This window comes from Lynx rufus, unplaced genomic scaffold (assembly GCF_022079265.1).
Source record: "Lynx rufus isolate CCGP_SWC_20201006 ecotype Redwood Valley unplaced genomic scaffold, mLynRuf1.p SCAF_3, whole genome shotgun sequence".
Lineage (NCBI taxonomy): Eukaryota > Metazoa > Chordata > Mammalia > Carnivora > Felidae > Lynx > Lynx rufus.
Window position 1 is genome coordinate 161,104,940 of NW_025814845.1, and position 13,762 is coordinate 161,118,701.

A 13,762-nucleotide genomic window follows, 5' to 3' on the forward strand; every position below is an offset into this window, starting at 1 on the left:
TGGAGCCTGTTTCTGATTCTGTGTCTCCCTCTCTCTCTGCCCCTCCCCCGTTCATGCTCTGTCTCTCTCTGTCCCAAAAATAAATAAAAAAAAAAAAAGTTGAAAAAAAAAACTGAAATCCATCCAGTAAGGGAAAAAATTCACTTATTTATATTGATGATCTCAAATTTGAAACATAACATCAGCAGAATAATTTTCTTTGGTACATATTCATGTATTTAAATTAGCCTGTAAAATGCATTTGTCACGAATCCCACATCACAGATTTTTCTGATTTTTTTTCCAAAATGAACTTATTTTTAATTCTTTCACAAAATTGCCTACAATCATCTTCAAAGTAGCATTTTATGATTAATAATATGAAAGCATTGGCACATTAAATGGGCTCTTTCTATAAGCCACAGTATTTTCGAGAAAATATTCTAAGAACAAATTCCATTAAGTGGAGGATAGTCTTTATTCTCATTTTTCTCATATTGAAATGTGGACATATGCCAGCTAAGGTATTTTGACACCTTTTCTTAACCTCCATTCACAGCTTTCTTTGACAAATACTTTAATAAGACAAAGCATCAAATAAATTGCCTGATCTTTTTGGATAGTTGACTATATCTAGACTATATCTAGATATAGACTATATCTAGACTATATCTGCATTTTTGTAGATCTTGTTAATTTTGATAATGAATATGTATTTTTCCATTGAAAACAGAAGCTCCCATAAATTAAGCTATTTCAAAGTAAAATCAGAGAATATCAGTATTAGCTTTTGTTGACCATATACATTCACATTGCTTAATTTGTTCAGCTCCTTCTTGGTTTTTACAGGGATAAACTTCAATGTTTTCCTATTTGCAAACTTTATTTTCAATAATTAAAACATAACATTTTGCTAAATTTCAAAAGCTAATGGTTTTAGTGTTCTGTGTATTGAATACTTTTTATTAAAGGATTTTTAACAACATTTGAACACAATTCAACTAAAATTTAGAGGATTCATTTCCAAAAATGTCAAAATCATTTTTTGATTGATTCATAAAAGTTCAGACATTTTTGAAGTCCAGCTGGTGGCAAGTAATGAAGAAAGAAAGCACAGGTGGACACTAGTTTGGGAATTGGATGTCAACTTCATCACAACAATTTTGTAGCTTCATTATTCTTTGCATATCTGAAAACATTCGTAAATGGAGGCACCTATGACTTCCATTTTGATTGTCAGAATAGGAGAGCTTGTTTGCACACAAATGTAAATTTTCAGTGTACCACAACCAATTCCAAGTAAATTTCTGCTCCATACTTTTTAAAAAAATATATATTTTTAATGTTTATTTATTTTTGAAAAAGAGAGAGAGAGAGAGAGAGAATCCCAAATAGGCTCCATGCTGCCTGGAGCCCCACTCGAGGCTCAATCTCACGAACCATGAGATCATGACCTGAGCCAAAACCAAGAGTCAGTTGGACTTAACCAACAGAGCCACCCAGGTGTCCCTCATGGTAAGTATTCTTACCACAGAAAGAAAAAAAGGAAACTTTTGAACATAATAGTTCTATTAGCTTGATCGTGGTAAGATGTGTATACATCTTATATATACAAGTGATTACATAACTCCAAACTCATCAAGTTGCATACATTGCACATTTGCAGTTTCTTGTATATCAATTATATCTCAATAAAGCTGTTGAAAGAATTTTTAATAAAATAATTTTAAAAAAATTTAAATGAGTAGAATTAATTTAAGAGATCTCCATTATATAAATAAATACACTGATAAAAATGAAAGTGATATTCTTCAGACTAATTTGAAAATATGTTTTCTAAAGCTACATATAGTCTTCTTATATTAACTACATGAGTAGCTTGTGAAGGAGATGTGGACTGTTCTTTATCAAATTTGAGGTTTCTGGTTTTTGGGAGGTCACGGATTCCCTTGTGGCTCCCATAGTGGACATTAAAGGCCAAGAACATTTTGTGCACCTTCCATGTTCATTATCAAATTTCTTAAACAGAAATTTAGTATTTCATTTAATATTAAATATGCACTTAATTTTCCAGCTCACTTAATTTTTCATCATTTTTGCAAATGGACTTAGGGCAAAATAAAAATCATCCAGAAAGAAATCAAATAAATGGTTACATTGTCCCATAAAGGTGAATAACAACATTACTGTAGTTCGAGCATTTAAACTACTTGTGGGGCGCCTGGGTGGCTCAGTCGGTTAAGCGTCCGACTTCAGCTCGGGTCACGATCTCGCGGTCTGTGAGCTCGAGCCCCGCGTCGGGCTCTGGGCTGATGGCTGGGAGCCTGGAGCCTGCTTCCGATTCTGTGTCTCCCTCTCTCTCTGCCCCTCCCCTGTTCATGCTCTGTCTCTCTCTGTCTCAAAAATAAATAAAACATTAAAAAAATTTTCTTTAAAATAAACTACTTGCTATCCATGCTGTATGCTGTACACATATTTCACATACATCTAACCTAAAATTTCTCACATTTTCCTGCAAGCCAACAAGTGACCTGGAGGCTTCATCACGCAGGCCACAGCATACATGTCAGCAAACGTGGCTGACACACCAGCTGGTCCCACAGGTGCAGGACTGGTAAGGTTTCTCCCACCACCACTTGAGACCTGAGGAGTTTGCTGTCCTTAGCAGCTCCTGTCAGAGTGTGCTTCATTTTCTCAGTGTTTGACAGAAAACCATTCTGTCTTTCAGCTGGAAAGGCCAGGAAAAGAGAGGAGTTGCTGCTGGTTATCTTCCAGATAAGACCATTGCACATGTATCTTACATCCTGCTGCATATGATCGTAGAGAAAGTTGGAACCGCCAAGAGAAAGTCTACTAAAGCCATCCAGACTTATTTTAATGGAACTATTGATAATACTATTTCATTTAAAAATGAAGAATCCAGGGGCTCCTGGGTGGCTCAGTTGGTTGAGCATCCGACTTCAGCTCAGGTCATGATATCATGGTCTGTGGGTTCGAGCCCCACATCAGGCTCTGTGTTGACAGCTCAGAGCTAAAGCCTTCTTCAGATTCTGTGTCTCCATCTCTCTCTGTCCCTCCCCCACTTGCACTCTGTCTCTCTCTCTGTCTCTCTCTCTCTCTCTCAAAAATAAAATTTAAAAAACACAAAAATAAAAAAATAAAAAATAAATAAAAATGAAGAATCCAACAAATGCTAAACCAAACTGGATGCTGGGCCCATAGGCACAAAAGGACTCAATCCCAGGCCAACAAGATCTATGCACCTCTTTGTTCTGAACTAGCACCAGAATTTCATCCATGTTCTATTATTTTATATGGGTCAAATATGATGAGAAAAATTTGGAAGATGTCTGCAACACTCAATATGTATTGTCCACCAACAAATTTTCCATTTCAGGAAGCTGATTTTAGTGCAAAGGAAGGAAATGGAGAAGGAAGGCCAGGAAATAGAGAAGACATCAACACCCAGACAATGGGAAACAATTTTAGAACACATCATTTTTCTGTGGGCCTGTAGAACAAAACAAAAGTGAAAAGTAGCCAGTTTTCCAGGCACTGTTTAAAATTTTCTGTGTGGGAGCCCGTCTTTCCCATCTGATTGGTGGACGTTGATGAGACAAGACACAAGAGAAAACAAGAGAACCATGTAGGTGTGTGTGTTTTGGTGGTGTTAGGGCAGGAAAATGTGTCATCCCCAAAGTATTATTCCTCTAAAGCCATGCCTTCTCTTCACAATAGCTGATGTTTTCCAGTTCTACCATGAAATATTTCAAAAAACAAAACAAAAAACCTGCCTTCCAAATGTTAAACTTTCCAGTAAATTGATGCTTGGAGCTCGGCATGCTGCAGAATACAAACTAGGTTCCCAGAAAGCTTTGCTTCAACTCCCAAGCTTCCAACAGAGGCTGGAGGATCAGAACCAGTGTGAGGGGTCACTGGAGAGGGTGAAAACAACACTGGCCTTGGGTGTAATCCAAAGTGATTTTTGGCTGCTGAAATTTTAGAAAAACATCATTGTCTTCCAATCTGCACAAACATCTTCCCTCTAGCATTTTCCCTGAAACACTGCTTTAGCAGAGTCTTGCTAGCAAAAATAACACGTGTCTTGTAATCCACCCCAGCCCCTAGGGCATCCCCAAGGTTAGCCGTCTGTCTCTACAGAAGGTGCCAACTCCCTTTTTCCCCCTCAAAGGGAGTTGCTTCAGTTCAAGTCAAGAACTTTGGATGTTGTCATTAGCAGGATGAACCTGGCTTTCAAACTACCTAGAGTCAGAACTCATCAGTGCAAACTTGGTTGATCCCAAACTCACAACAGTTTCTTTGTCCTGAATGACGTTAACTTTGGCTATGGTTACTACACAGGGCACGTAGGGGAAATTAAGGGCTAAGCAGCTGAACAATGGATGTGAATGCTTTCTGGGCAGTAAATTATTTTTAAAATTCTCAAGGCAGGGCGGCTTCATCATTTCTACCCTTTCCTCTGACAATTGTGCTCAACACATGGGTATCTGAAAACTAAAGTACAGAATTTGGCTTCAAATATTTTCTATTACAGATATTCTGGTAACACACAGGAGTCCAGTTCCTCTAGCCACAAGTAAGCATGGCTTTGTCAACTGGTCTTTTGTTACCCAAGAGGATTAATATGATCAGAGCACTGGAATCTACTGTCAGTGGAGCCACAAAAGTGCTGAGTGACCATGAACCACAACAGATCCCTCTCTGCCAGCTGCCCCAAGCATGCAGAGAGGGTTCCAGGCTCAGGGATGCAGGGGGGACAAGCCCTGACAGATCCTCAGTCCCCTGAGGGCAGAGATCCAATTATTCTCATATTCACCACGTTATGAAGCATGCACGGTGAGTGCCCGGCTCACAGCAGATACTCAGCAAACATATCTTCAACTGAGTTCACTGTCCTCTTCAGAGGGTCTGGTGCCACAGCAATGACTGTGTACTATCTATCGGAATAGAGTCACATTTTATTTGAGTAAACCCACACTCCCAAGAATGGCAAATTCGATTAAAAAGCACAAACATTAAAAAAAAAAAAAAGCACAAGCATTTTCTTTTTTCTTTTTTTTTTAATTTTTATTTATTTTTGAGGGGGAGAGAGACAGAGTGAAAGCAGGGGAGGGGGCAGAGAGAGAGGGAGACACAGAATCCGAAGCAGGCTCCAGGCTCTGAGCTTTTGCATAGAGCCTGATGCGTGGCTCCAACCCACAAGCCCTGAGATCATGACCTGAGCCTAAGTAGATCTCTCAGCCGTCTGAGCGACCCAGGCGCCCCAGGTACAAGCATTTTCAAACGCAATAGTTTAGACAGGATGCAATTCTCATCATATCCTAGACTGGGAAAGGCAGACTGATAAGGAGGCACTACGGAAATAGGGGGAAAAATAGAAGGAGGGTGTAGACAAGGAAAGGCAGAGAACAGACTCAACAAGAAGTAAACAACAGAAGTCTTTTTCCTTAATTCTCCAAATTTTTCTTTGAAAGGAGCCTGAGTTTCTCAACTTTTTGAAATGTTAACATTGTTTTCTGTGTTGGCTTTTCACTTGTGATTAGGCTGCAAGACAGCTGAGGGTTGAAAGGAATGGACTGTTTCTGGGCTGTTTCTCCTCTTTGTGCCCTCAGGGCCTGGCCCCAGGCCTGGACCACAGAGCTGGCATTCAATTTTTCTTTTTATTAAAAACATAACTTTTAGTGAGCTTTCACATATATTATCTGAGATTCTGATAAATGCAACTGTTGCCCATACTACCCCCGAACCCTTGCCAAATCGGTTGGCGCTCCCCCGAAAAACAGCGCTGCCAGCTTCACCCCAGCAAGAAAACACAGTTCTTCCAAGAGGAGCAGTGGCTGGAATTCACATTCCATGCCTGGAAGTCACATCCTGGGCAGGCTGGGTAATTCTTATCGGCCACGCTGTGCTCTCTCCGCTGTGCTCTCTCCGTTGTCAACACTTCAAGATCACAGATCGCTGCCACTTGGGGGCGAGGAAAGCTGAAATTAAACATACAGTTGACAAAGACTCAAGAGCTCGACTGGGAGCATGTGCAGCCAGAGAGACTCAGAATTCTCTGTAATTAATATAGCAAGCGTCAGGGAAATGGATTTGTATTGCTTTTGAAGCTCATCCGGCCACGTTGAATTAAATCAGGGACAGGGTGCTGGTTTGGAATCCCTGGGGAAAGGGTGTCAGACTCATGGAATCCAGGGAGGAAGCTGAGCCTCGGAGATACTTGGGACTGCGGCTGCTTTATGTGTCCACAGCCATGAGAGTTTGGCCCTGCTGAGGAGTTTGGTGCAAGAATGGGGGAAGCCCAATGTCTGCAAACATTGCTCTAAAGCAGATGTTCTCATCTGAATAACTGGAGGGGCCTTAGAAACTATTTATGCCTGGGCCTCACTCTGGAGATACTGATTTCACCGGTCTGGGGTACAGTCTGGGTATCTACACTGTTTTCTTTTGTCTTTGGCTTTTGAAAAGTTTTATTTAAAAATATACATATCATTTAATTCTGAATAGTTATTATCTGTATAAGGCATAGAATTAAAAATGGACACAAGGACAATATAATAAGTCTCTACCCAATGTTTGTCCTTAGACACTCACTTCTCTCAGAGACAACTTCCAGAGATCATGTTAAAACAGATAAGAAATCATATATGTTTACATATAAAGTGGAAGTGTAACATGCAGTTTTCCTACCTGCAGAGAAGTGTCACCAGCAGCTGCATGTCCTGTTAAATCCAAGGAAAACCCATCCCAAAATATGTTGCCTCTGCTCCTTCTACATGAACCACCTCACTCCCTTTAAGAGGAAGATTCCTGACTAGATAAATCAGGAACTTGTAGCAGGTATGTGTGTGTGTGTGTAGCCTCCACCCCTTAATCCCTAAATCCCCTGAGATGCTGCACATTGATTACATATGGCCAGATGCTCTACATGGGATGCGGGACACAGCCTAGAAGCCACAAGAGCAGCAGATGAGACCAAAGCAAGGATGGCAAAAGAAGAGAACTCAAACCCTCCCGGTTTAGAGAAAGTCTCCGTGATGGCCTCTGGTTAAGGGCCTCATCAGCTCCTGTTCAAATCTCACCCCCCACCCCCAGTAGGAATAAAATACAGGAGCAAAGACCTGGTGGGTACAATGAAGCCAGAACTTCAATCCTGAGAGGTTAGGAAGACAAAAGCAGGAAGAATGGGGCTGGGAAAGCAAAGCAGTGTCAGTGCTGGTGGCGGAGGGTCAGTAGCCAAAGGCCTGGTACAGTGCCTGGGCCACTGAGGCAGTGAGGAGATCATGTGGGGGAGAGGGAGCTACTGGCGGGACCTGGGGGGAAACTGGATCAAAGCAGGAGCCAGGTGGGAACAGTATAAGGGGTCAGACCCTAATGCCTAGCACACGGTCGGCTTTCAGGAAGCATCTGTGGAAATAATGAATGACAGTTACAGATTCAATTGTTTCAAACCACCCTTTCTGTGATCATCATCATTATATCTCTCCCTTATAGGATTCATACAAGTGCTAGAAGATGACTCATAAGGTAAATACTTTTCCCATGTATTTTGGGATGCACTGTGATCCCTTAAAAAGATACACTGAAGTCCTAACCTCCAGTACTTCAGAATGTGACCTTATCTGAAAACAGGGTCTTTACAGAGGCAATGAGCTAGAGTGGGCCCTAATACAATATGATTGGTGTCGTAGTAAAAAGGGGAAATTTGGTTGCAGAGACTGATACGCACAAAGGAAGGACCATGTGGAGATACACAGGCTGTGTGGCTGGGGGGATGTAGTTCCAGGACAAAAATCCCCAAGTAATGCCAGCACCCACTGGAGAAGAGGCAAGGAAGGATTCTTCCCGAGAGCCTTCCGAGGGAGCACAGCCGGGTGGACAGTTTGACTTCAGACCTGTGGCCCCCAGAACCAAGAGAGAATGAATTCCGTTAAGTTGTCCAGTTTCTGGGGCTTTGTTACAGCAGTCCCAAGAAACTAGCACATCTGTTCAGGTGAAATAATCAAGGGACAACGACATTATGTACAGTGCCCAGGTTCACACAGGTGGGAAGTGGGCCCATTGCTATTTTCGCCGTGGTCTTATTTCTGCCAGTCTACCTCGCAGCCACAGTGTAAATCTCCAGAAAGATGTATTTCCCGTCATGTGTAACCAGACTCGGGTAGACCCGATGTCATCGTTTCAGCCAGGATTCTGCAGCCCAGCGTGAAGAGACTCTCATCGTGGGCTGGTGCCTGAACAGAGTTTTTTTTTCCCCCCACCTGGATGATCCACTGTTTCTTGCCCATGTAAAAGGAGATTTTTCAGTAGGACATTTGACCCCATTTCATTTTGGAGAGAGATACAGAATCAGGGTATTTCTGGGATCATCATTCCAAAGGAGAATTCTCTTCAAGACAAGGTGAATATAAAAGTTAAGATCACAATTAAACTGGGTAAACAATTTCCCCTTAAAAATACCAGCCTAGGGGCATCTGGGTGACTCAGTCAGTTAAGCATCTGACTTCGGCTCAGGTCATGATCTCGTGGTCCATGGGTTCAAGCACCACTTCAGACTCTGTGCTGATAGCTCAGAGCCTGGAGCTTGCTTTGGATTCTGTCTGTGTCTCCTTCTCTCTCTGCCCTTCTCCACTTGCACTCTGGCTGTCTCTCTCAAAAATAAATAAACATTAAAAAAACAAACAAACACCAGCTTAAGGGTTACTCCCAGGGTGACCAACATGGAATTAAGGACCTAAAGAAATAGGGCTAAGTTCAGGAGCTTCCCTGAAGTAATGAGGAAGAGGCAAGTCTGATGAGTGAACTCACAGAAAAGTGCTCTTTTCTTCAAATGCAGAAACAAAAAGTGGGGTGAAATGTGAGTAGAGCCAGGGTAGAGTGGGGCTGGACTGGCACCTTACAGGGGCAAGGGCAGGAGAAAGGGCAGGAAGGTCCTCAGCACTTCCTGCCAATGGCTCTGTAGTAGCCTGAGGCTGGTCACTTCTTCACCATCTGAGAGAACTTTTCTAGAGTAAGAGCTATAAACAGCTCCCCATAACGTGTCCCTGTCTGCCCCTGATTTCTCTGCAGAGGGGGAGAAGCACATAGCAGGCATGCACATAGCAAGCATTCACTGAACAGAAGGTCATGTGGAATTTGCAAACAATCCAGAATGCAAAAACCACAACAGTACCAAAATGTCACCTCCATCAATGGAGTCTTCCCAGTCTATGTTCCTTTTCACTTACTTTAAGTCATGAGTAGACAACCACTGCATCTAAGGAAGAAACTAAGGAGGGGCACCTGGGTGGCTCAGTAGGTTGAATGTCTGACTCTTGATTTCAGCTCAGGTCATGATCCCAGGATCATGGGGTTGAGTCCATCATTGGGCTCCACACTGAGCGTGGAGCCTCCTTAATAGTCTCTCCCTCTTTTCCTCTGCCCCCTCCCCACTTGAGTGTGCGTGCTCTCTCTCTCTAAAATAAAATTTTAAAAATAAAATAAGAAACTAATGAAAAGTGAGCATGTTTGTAGTTTATTGATCAAGTAAAACACAACCAAGAAAGTAACATGTTTACTGTATATAAGTATTACCATATTACATGGCAAATGAGCTTAAATTGTCAGTCGTGTTCATAAACGACTGCTATTAACAATATTCTTAGTGAGAAAACCAAATTTTAAAGTGTCATTTTCTTGCTATTCTGCATTTTTATAATTGACATCAATGATTTTTCCCCTGTATTTCCCAGGCCTCATTTAATCAAGTAACCTTAGAATCTTTAAGTTAAACTGAAACTTAGAAGTATTCTATTTGAGCTACCTGTTAACACAGAAAATCTTCACTGTAAACCCTCATTAACACCACCTTACGCACATACACTTTCACGCATGAGCATGCGCACACACACACGCACACAAACTGTCCTCAAGCAGCTACCTCCAGCTCACTTTCCCAAGGTAGATGTCCTAGGAGCTTGAGAACCCAGATTTCAGAAGCTCTGGGTCTTGGTCCATGGATAGGCTTCCCAGAGGTCATGGTCACACACAGGGAGAAGAAATGAAGGGAAGAGATGCTCCAGAAGAATCTTGTGTACGTGGGAGTTTTGCATTTGGAAGGAAGATGAGGTGGTTTAGAACTAAGGGGGGGGGGGGAAGGGGAGGAGAGGGGACAGCCTGGTACCCTACTGTCTCCTCTAACACAGCTCTACCCCCAGATGAACCACAGCAGATTTATTTTCCCAGGAAGCCTTGGCCACAATGAGTTCAGTGGCCAGGAAAAGCCTATCTCCACCTCTCTAAAAATATTACCTTGCTGATGCCATATGTTGCTCTACCATAGGCAGAGCACTCCTGGACCCTTTACAAATAAAAGGCTGTTATAAGCAAATACCTAGGAGGCAGAACTTAATTGGTATGAATGAGTTCCTGTTACAGTGTAAAAAAAATCAGATATTGTTGATATTTTGATAAAGCCAGCCAGATGGAAAAGAATTCAAGCAAGAGCAAAACAAAAAGGGAAAGGTCAGGGAGGAAGAACTACGGACTTCGGACTTTCTGATTCAGGATTTGGCTGACCATTGATTTCATTTCCAAATGCAACTTGGATTTTTTTTTTGTTCCCTGAGTTTTAATACATTTCTAGCACCTCCACCCTTCTGTCAGAATACCCCAGCTTTCTTTCCTAAGCCTGTGAACCTGTGGATCCATTTTACAGTATTCCTTACTATGTACCTTGTATTGTACTTTGGGAGTATTAACTACCTCTCTCACTGAACCATGAACACCTTAAGGGTACACAGCATCTGTGCCTAACTTCTCTCTTTAAGATAACTTGGGGTATAGCAGAGTGGGCAGAAGGGATCTGTTGTCAGGAGTCCTGAAGACCACCCTCAGGTTCAGTGATTCTCCAGAAGGACTCACAGAACTCAGAAAATCTATTCTACTCACAGTTATATTTGGAATAACATAAAGATACAGATTACACTCAGCAAAGGTAAACGGCACATAAAGCGGAGTCCTGAAGAGAGAGACCACGCATGAGCTTCTAGTCGTCCTCCCTCCATAGAATTATACAGACTGTGCACAATTCTTCCAGCAAACAATGTGTGACAACACCACGAAGTATTGCCAACCTAGAAAGTTTACCTGAGTTGTGGTGTCCAGGATTTTCATTAGGCATCAGTCACATAGGCATGGAGTGCCCACATAGCCGATCATACTTTCTCAATCTCTAGCCACTCCAGCAGTCAAATTGATACTGTGTGGCCCAAGGCCAGCAGCATATATCACATTGTTAGCATAAATTATCTGTTGTGGCTCAAGACCCCACTGAAATAGGGTACTTTCATCAGGCTGGATATTCTGAGGGCTTAAAGGTCCCAGGAGCAGTCGAGAGCCAGAATTTCTTTGTGGTGTGTAGGGTTTGAACGTTCCAGACCCACTGAGTCAACCTCTATTGCAAAGGATCAAAGGAAGAGAAACTCTTTACCATGAGTTCATGTGCTGACCAATCACAGGGTATTCTAATCAGGCCCTGCCTAACCTTATAACCTCTCTTGTAACTGAGATCCAGTTCTGGCTGATGATGTGGTTCAAAACCTCAGGAGCTTCCGGCATGAAATATGAAACTGGCAACCATACAGAGATAACAAGGAGAGACCAAAGAAAGAGGCAGACCTCTCCAGATTGGTAGGTGGCAGGTGGCAAGGGAATTTATATATAAGGCTTGTCTTGGCAAATAGATCTCTGCACCTGCCCACCAGCATCCAAAGAGTGCACCAATCTTACATAGTGGCTTTAACTGGGTTCAGTCACATGGTCCAGGTGATCTTGGCAACATCTCTCTCTCTCTCAAGGCCATGTGCATGAAATGCTCTGCTGACAGCAATGGTAAGTAGAATATACCTTCCAAGGAAAGGGGAGGGAGTGAAAAGCCTCTGAATGCCCAGGCCAAGGTCTCAGGTCAACTGGTAGTCATGTCCTTTCAATAACCTGCTTGAACAGGACGGAGTCCCCATAAATGAGACCAGTTAACTTCTTGGTCTTGAACATTTAAAATATTATATTTAAAAAAGGGTAATATCTCCAAAGGAATATGTCTTATTTTTGGTGAAGTTTTTAGTTGTGAGTTTTATGATTTTCAGGGCAAATGTTAGAGACATAAGGGCTTATGCTTCAATATGCCAAACATACCTGCTTTCACCACATGCAGTGAGACTCCACTACAATAAAGGATTGAAAATATAAAATGGAGTAAACCTGTATCAAAGAGAGAATTCAAAATACCTCTGAAGGAAAGTGGATGGGAGTGAGCTAATGAATAAAATAGGCCAAGAAAGACCTGGCCTGGATGAGCAGTTCTCAAAGTGTGTAACTCAGAACACTAGAGGCCCACCAGATCCTTTCCCAGGGTCCATAAGGTCGTGGTTATATTTTCATACTAACACTAAGATGTTATTGGCCTTTTTTTCACTTTGTTGATACTTGCACTGCACAAAAGCAATGGTGGGTAAAATTTCAGAGGCCCACAATGGATCTAGGCAGTAGACCAAACCATACTAGTAGTCATTGCATTATTCACTCCCGTGAACTTGCAAACAGACAAAACAATTTCACTTAAGAAGGTTATATCAATTGTTACATGTTGAAACAGTAAAGGCTTATTAATTTTAACCCTTAGTTTTGATGTAGAATAGAAGAATATACACAGTTATCTAGAAAGGCTATTAAAATATTCCTCCCTTTCCTAGCTACATATTTGTGCAAAGTCAACTTTTCTCTCTGTATACTTCAACCAAAATAACCTATCACAGAAGGTTGAATGCTGAACTAGATAGGAAATCCAGACACTAACTCAGACACTCAAGAGATTTGCAAAAATGTAAAACAATGCTACTCTTCTCCCTAAATCGTTTTGACTTGGAAAATGTAGTTATTGTTCATGAAAAAATATTCTTTTTCTATTAACATGCGATGAGTTTATTATTATTATTATTATCTAAAATAAGTGAATACATAATTATTTTTTCAATCTCTAAGTTTTAATTTCTGGTATGGTAAATATTCATAAATATAACCCAAATAACAAAAGGCTCATTGGGGTCCACAATAATTTCTAAGAATATAAAGGGTCCAGAGACCAACATGTTTGAGAACCTCTGAAATAGATCATGCCTCACAGAGAGTCAGTCTCTCTGGCAGTCTACCTGGAGATCTTGAGGGTGAGTCAACTCAAAGGGTAATTCTGGGAAGTGGAACTGAAAGCCAAGGATTGACAATAGGTCTGTGTGGAGGACAGGTAAACCCCTACTTCTTCTCCTTCCCCCAACCCATAGACCTTTCCAAGGTAACTATTGCTTCACTTTGCTCAAGACTGTCCTGGTCTTTTCACTGGAAGTCCCACATCCAGGGCAATCCTTTCCAGATGTGAGAAGTGCTGATTTTCCACCATAAGTGTGGGATACTAAGGGGCGGGGAGGAGTACAAACCCCATACAGCAGTCCCTAAAATAGGGGCTGAAAGCAGTCCTATCTTCAACATCAAATAAATATGGCACAGATTATTTGCCATCCACTGTCATTTCCCCTGAGTGCTGATGTTGGTTGGTAAGGGTGATTTCTGGTTCGGAATGATGGATCTCCCGTTGTTTTGTCACCCTGAGTGACATGGTTTATGTGTGCAATTTAAGTGCACTGTAATTTTGATTTTCCTTCTGGAGAACTGTTGTTCTTTGTATTGAGATAGTGCTAGTTCAATTTTTCACATTGTGAATACTTTTATC